The following is a 6,931-nucleotide window of genomic DNA, read 5'->3' on the forward strand; positions in this document are numbered from 1 at the left end:
ATTCTACTCTCACTGTCTGAAAATAGTTTCTTTTTGGTTGCTCTCTTTAATTTATCCTTACCTTCAATAAAAATGTTGTCGGCCCCAGACTTGTTATTATGGGTGTGATCCAGCCCATTGCCCAAATGTGCCGAGCACTCCTGTGGGATGCTGAGCCCCTGCTGGTTTCAGTGGATGCTCAGCACCTTTCACCACTGAGTTCTGAGCAGATCCTTTGGGCTATGGTCATGACTTCTTTCCCAAGCCCCCCAATCAGAAGTGGCTGTTTCATTCACTCATTTATAATTATAGCTATAAACAGGCCATACGAGCAAAAGATTAATAGTGTTAGCAAGCATTTCCAGGGTATAATCAGCTGTCATCCTGTAATTGCTCAAAAGATTGAACAAGTGGCTTTGAAATTACAAGGAGAGTTACATTCCTTTACTGAGATAGAGCTGCAAAACACAAGTGTCCATGAAAAGCTGTGCTACATTTTTCTGTGGTCCGTCCTTTGGCATTTATGACATGATTGCTCCAGCCTCCAAGTCCTTTCCTGCACTACAGAAGTCAGTGAGCATCATAAGAGAATAAATCCTTCTGACCTGGCCTTAAACCAGATGGTTTAGAGCTCCATCACTGCTTCTGGTGGACACAGAAGTCTGATCCCCATTCTGTTTGCTTTCATTGCATTCATTTTTACGTGATTTATATAGGCACAAGAAAATGAGAATTAAATCCTGCAGAGTCTGTCTTGTAAACCCTGATCTAGTAAAGATTTCAGTCCCATCACCCAATAAACTATAAAATGCTTCCCAGAGCCTCAAATGAGAGTTGTTGAAATGCACAATTAATCATAATGACTAATTTAAAGTCTTGCTTTTGTTATAGTTTAGGGATGCAGAAAAGAATATAATGGAAAAGGAACTGACATTCAAGAAAACTGGCTGAAAGGAAAATAATTTTAAACATTTACTGTAGGATTAACAGGAACCAGTGAAAAAAAATGTGTTTATGAATTGTCTGAAGCTGGGAGTCTATGTGAGTGTTTTTGTGTCTATGTCACCAAACCACCGTAATGTAAAAAATGTTCCCCTGAAGTAAGTCTGTGTATGATTTCACATATCTATGACCAATAGAGGAGGGGAGGTCACTATGGGTTTTACAAGGCCTTTACCCTAAGGCCTAGGTTTTTTTGTGATTGCAGAAGCCTAGTGGAGACTCAAAGAGTGGCAATTTGGGAAAACCACTGGAGCAGAGAAGCGTGTCCCACAGGCATTCCCTTACGGGAAGACATCAGATTTTATATTCTCTTACTGGAGTGGTTTTGGTCAACATTTCTTTTCCTGCCCCTGCTCTGGGAGTTTTGTGACTGTTTTGCCTATCCATGATGATCTCATTCTCTCCAGCTGGCTGTACAAGGTAAGTAGAAACTGCTGTCTGACAAAACCTAATTTTGACAGGTAGGTATTTTTAGTAATTTAGTTTGATTTATAACAAGATTGCTCTTAAATTATTCCTACTTCCTGTATAATCTAAATGAGGAATCCCAGATGGTCCCACAACAACTTCTGGCATTTCTGGAGCACTAGATTCAAGAGAGAAAGAGATGGGCTGGCCATTATTTTGCTGCTGCTACAGTCCCCTTGCACAGAGCATTCCAAGTTTCGCTTTTCGGCAGGCATTGTGTGAAAGGGCAACCACAGGAAAGGTGAGAAAAGTAGAAGCCACAGATTGTACTTAATTTAGTGCTTCTCTGGTTGGTCAAAATGTCACATGGTTTTGCAATACCAAACTATTTTGCCTCTTGACAAGAAAACCTTTTACAGGGAAAAAGAGGCAGCAGCCAGTAAAAATAAGGCATGGAAAGTAAAAGTACTATCTTTAAACAAACCATTAAATACAGTTACCAGGAAAGCTGAGGTTGTGAGCAGTGTCCCTGACATGAGCAAGAAAGCAAGAAAATCTGAAGACTGAATCACTAGGAGAATGTGCTTTCAAGCTTATAAACATTTATGAGCTAAACACTGCCTGTGAGGGTTTTTTATCATCCTCTTCTCCATCTTGCATTACATATACACATAGTTTTATTTGTTAAAATGGATATGAAGGGAGGTTATATTCAGATCACTACTAGAACACTTTCTCTGCAGAGCAGGAGTCACAACAGTTAACTCACACTAGTGTAACTTCATCATTTAACTCAGTGACTGGTAGGAGAAGTGTGAGAGCAGAACAGTTTCAGACCTTTAACACTAAAATGGCCAGGAGTCACTGAAGCAATAAAAATGTTTTCGTTTCAGGCTGTGCACAGTGAAAGTGAAATGTGTTCAGTCTGGATGCTTCTTCTCGATTATGCTTGTGGGGCTAGGGAGCTAAAAGCACACATGCCTTTTTTTAAGGCTGGGAGCTCAAGTGTTCTCAGCTTACACAGGAAGGGGCACAGAGGAAGCAGCTTTGAATAGCAGAATAGTTTTGGTAAGTGTGATCCACTCTGCAATCAAGGCACCTTGTCTATCTGCTGTTCAGAGAATGACTGGAATAAATCAAGAACTTCCAGTAGATCCTCAAGAGGGCTCTTTTCACAAGATTTTGAAATTTAATTACTTTTTAGCACATGACTCAACAGAAGCCAGAATAATGGCTACTTTGAATCTTTTAAATAATTTATCAGAGACCACAGTTTGGCTTTCTTCAGTTTGAATGTTCAGGAAGATGAAGCCTCTAACTAAGATGATTCTGATGACTTGTCAATGTTGGCAAAACCTGACATTGGCAGAACATCTTGCTCCTGTAGTCTAGGCTTTAGGCGGGTACTTTCAGAGGTTATCTGGCAGCTTTACTTCCAGATAATCCCAAGACAGTACAGTTCAAGGCAACATACAGATTGATTCTACGTTAGGGAATGTGATGGAATGAAATTCCTTCCTGTTTAAAGACAACTAAACCAAACTTACTTCATGCTTCTTAAGAAGGCAGCAACCTTTTCCAGAATGGGGAGGAATATCATGATGAATAATGCTGCATTGCTGTCAATGGCTGTTCATAAAATCTCAACCAGAATTAAGGGAGTGGCCAAAATTGCACATAGCCTGAGCACACATGCTGATGAGCCTGGGTCAGTGTCTTCTTCAGCTCTTTCCTGTTTCTCAGTCTTTCTTCATACCACCAAGAGGATAAGCGTAGTATATAAGACAGTAGTCAAAATCACGTTTGTAGTGTTTAGAAGAGTAGAAATCATAATACTCAACCTAATAGTGTCCTCAGTTAAACTGTGCAGGCAGCCTCTATTCCAGGGTACCTAAAGGAGGAGGGAAACTGGATAGGCAGAGAGCACACATCCCCAAGAAACTCCTAGTAAATGGACAGGAGAAAGCCATCCTGTTGTCCTAGCAGAGAAAAAGAGAAGGGAAAAGAACACAAGTTGATTTTCTTTCTATGCTGTAACAATGTAAGTATATTCTTACCTTTGAGATACTCCCACATTAGCCAGAAAGAAATAAGGAAAAGTTATCGCCTCTATATCTGACTCTGGCAGGCAGTTACCTAGCAAATTATCACCTCTGAAAAAGCATTGGTTACAGGCAAGTCTTATCAATGTGGCTGTCTCATTGTGCATATATTCTGCCTGCTAGAATTCAGAATTCTGCTGAAATGAGACCTGCAGAATTCACTGTGGCTCAGCTGTAATGCTTCCCATATATAGTGGGGAATATCCATAAGTACTTACTCTTACATTCAGGTTCCCAGAGGGGGGACAGGAAAAAAAACACCACAAAAAAAGTATCTTTTATGCCAGTCATTTTCATATTGTTTCCTTTTCATGTGTCCTTGTTTTAAGGTTGCTCCTTCTTCGCTTTTTCTACCAAAGTACGCTCATGCAAAGTAACCAGAGCTGTATTAGTACCATATTAACTAGTCTCAGTATAGAAGCTCTACAGGTCATTACATATTTCATTCTCTGTGTTTCATGACATGGACGTGACTATCTTTGTGTATAATCTTTTGTTCTGCCAGCTCTGCATGGAGGTGTCTAGACCAGTCTGCTCCAATCTGCAAGGGTGCTCAGAAGCATCAACACTCCTTTCTAGCCCTTTGGTGAATGTATTCAGCCATATTCTGTGATTTCCAGTCATGTGGTCTTCATCTTTTTCCATGATCCTTTTGAATTATTGGTTTGTGAGATGCAAGAATTAGATCCCAAGACTGTGAATCACTAAATCACCTCACTTTAAATGTATCTTTACACTAGCCAGTTGGAGTGTTCATACCTAAAGTAAACACAGATCAAAGGAGATGTTGCATCAGGCTCTCCCTGCACATTAGTGTCAGTTTGAAAGATTTAAAGCTGCCAGATAACATAAAAGCCATGGTTTCCAGTTCTCAAAATAGTTTCCATGAAAGTCATTTTGAAATTGTACTGTAGGCAAGAAACTAGGAACTACTGCAAATGTTACTAATTTTTCATCCAAATGCAAGATTTATTTTTTTTTTAATTTTATTTTTTTTTCAACCTTACCTTGCTAAATAACACATTTTTATAAACTGTTATAAAAAACTTTGGAAGTTTTTCAAGATAAAAAGTGTTTAGTGAACATCTTTCCTCAGACTGGGAAATTAAGCAATCCCAGTAGATTATTATCAATTTGATTTTAGTATTGCTATAATTTGGTAAATTTGGTATTGTTTGACTCCAGAGGAGCATCATTGTGCACAGCATTCTAGTGACAGTTTGCTAAAGCCTACTGAGCACCACCTGGGTTAGCAGAGGACTAGCAATCTGAATGATGATGTTGAGACTATTATTAAATATTTACTGACTCCTCAAATCCCTTTATAAAACTTTTGTGAGGTATTAGTATTGCCACAGGCTATCCATGTTACCCTATTTTAAGGTTCACTCCCTTAGAGATAACAGTGATAACCTCCCCAGCTTTCCAATACAAATAATAGAAATCACTTGTTCCCAAATCAAAATATAATCTTTAAATTGGACCATGCTTGAAGTAGTTACCAAAGCCAGAGAGAGCACTATGGTGCAATTTCCAAAGGAAAACAAGGGAAAGATAACAGCAGAAAAAATTCCTCTCTAAATCACAGAAATTCAAGAAAACTCATACACTACTAAAGACAGACTTCTGCAACATCTAAATTGCAGCTTCTTTCTGTTCTTGGTAACTTGTGTGTTCCAAATCAGTGTCAGATAGGATGAAGACTCTTGTTTTAGTAAGAGTAGTTAATTTAATCCTGCTCTTCGTATCTTCCCCCTACTGCCCACGAACAGCTCAGCTTGCTATATATCAATATGCATTTGTTTTGTTATTAGAAACAATTCTCTAGTTATTGAACATAATTCTAGCATTTTATTCCCCTTAAGATGTAGGACTGTAATTGAGACAGCTGACAGTGCAGCTGAATATATGCTTCCATTAGCAAACACTGCATTTGGACTCAGCTGCACGTACGCCATCCACACACATTCCACCCAGGCCATTTCTCCTTGAGGCAATTGGGGAAGATTTTTGGCTGTGACTCCACTGTAGATTACTCAACATCAGGCCAACATCAGATGGGAGTAAAGAAAAAGCTACTGGTTACATAGCCATGGCTTTCAGCCAGCATGCCAAGAGCCTCAGATGAGATGCACTCCCTCTCTTTTGAAGAGGATCAGCACTCCCAGACTGACCTTCAAAGCTGAGCTGTGTTTCTGGCAGGGTGTGCTCTTTGCCTCCCAAAGACAGAACTTATTGCAGCACTTGAAATTTTACTGGCTGTGTTTGATTTTCACATAGTGCAGAGAGGGGATATTAAGCAGGGATTTGCTTTACAATCACCTTCTATATAATTTACACTTCTTGTTTCATCCCAGAGAAAGCCTTTTTTCCCACAGAATTTCTCTAAAGTGAGTCACAGAAGTCAACTGTTGCCCAGGCACTTACAGGAAAGATGGATTTACATTTTATGTACATTTTTGGGAACACTCTTCTGTCACACCATACATCTCAATGACTAAATTGGGTCATTCCTTTGTTTTTTCCCTCTTTGCATTGTAGAGGAAAACAGATGTGACTTATCAGTCTGTCATTATGGAGGAGACTTGATTCTGAGTTTGTCCATCCACTTCTAACTGCACAGAAAACCTCAGTCTGTGATTCCCATCATTTTGGGGCTCCATAACTGGAGGGCATGACTGGGCAGAGAAAGGCTTTGACACTTTGGTGATTAAGCATTTTAAAAACACCTAATTTAGATGACAGATGGATGACAGCAAGGAAGCAGCAACTCTGTGACACGGTCTCCCCCTAACCCACTGAAAAGTATTTGGCAGTCAGCAACGATTCAGAAAACAGGTACTAGCAAATATGCTTTGTTTCTCCACGTATGCTCTGCCTGAGGTGGCTGTTGATGACAAGTCACTGGGGCACAGCTTATGTCACTGGCAACAGGACCTATAGCCACACTGTACAACAGCCTGGTCGTCCCCAGCTGCCCCAGGATTGTGCCCCATAGCAGTGCTATAGGGAACCCTGTGCCTTTCTGGCGGTGCTAGATGGAGGAAGCAAATACTGCATTTAATTAGATGATGCATGTGAATTCAACCTTTAAACTTACAGAATAAATCCTTAATCTTGCACTAAAACTCATTCAAGAATTGCACGTATAAACTTTTAAACTAAAGTAATCTTTTGCACAGGCATCTCTTCTATCATTAGCAAGGAATTGATGTGACTTAGAAGAAACTTAATGCTCCATGGGCACAGAAATCTAAAATAAAACAGGGCAGTGTCTAACTAAATGCAATACTATCATTAATTCAAGTAGCATTATTTAGGGAATTAAAATATTATGAAAGTATAAAAACCTGAAGCTCAAAATTAACACAAAATTAACACAAACTACCTGGCTGCTTTTTTTCCTTCCCTTTAGGGAAGGAAAAAAAAAAAAAAAAAAA

This window comes from Chaetura pelagica, unplaced genomic scaffold (genome assembly GCF_000747805.2).
Source record: "Chaetura pelagica isolate M959 unplaced genomic scaffold, ChaPel_1.0 scaffold207, whole genome shotgun sequence".
In the NCBI taxonomy this organism is placed as follows: Eukaryota; Metazoa; Chordata; class Aves; order Apodiformes; family Apodidae; genus Chaetura; species Chaetura pelagica.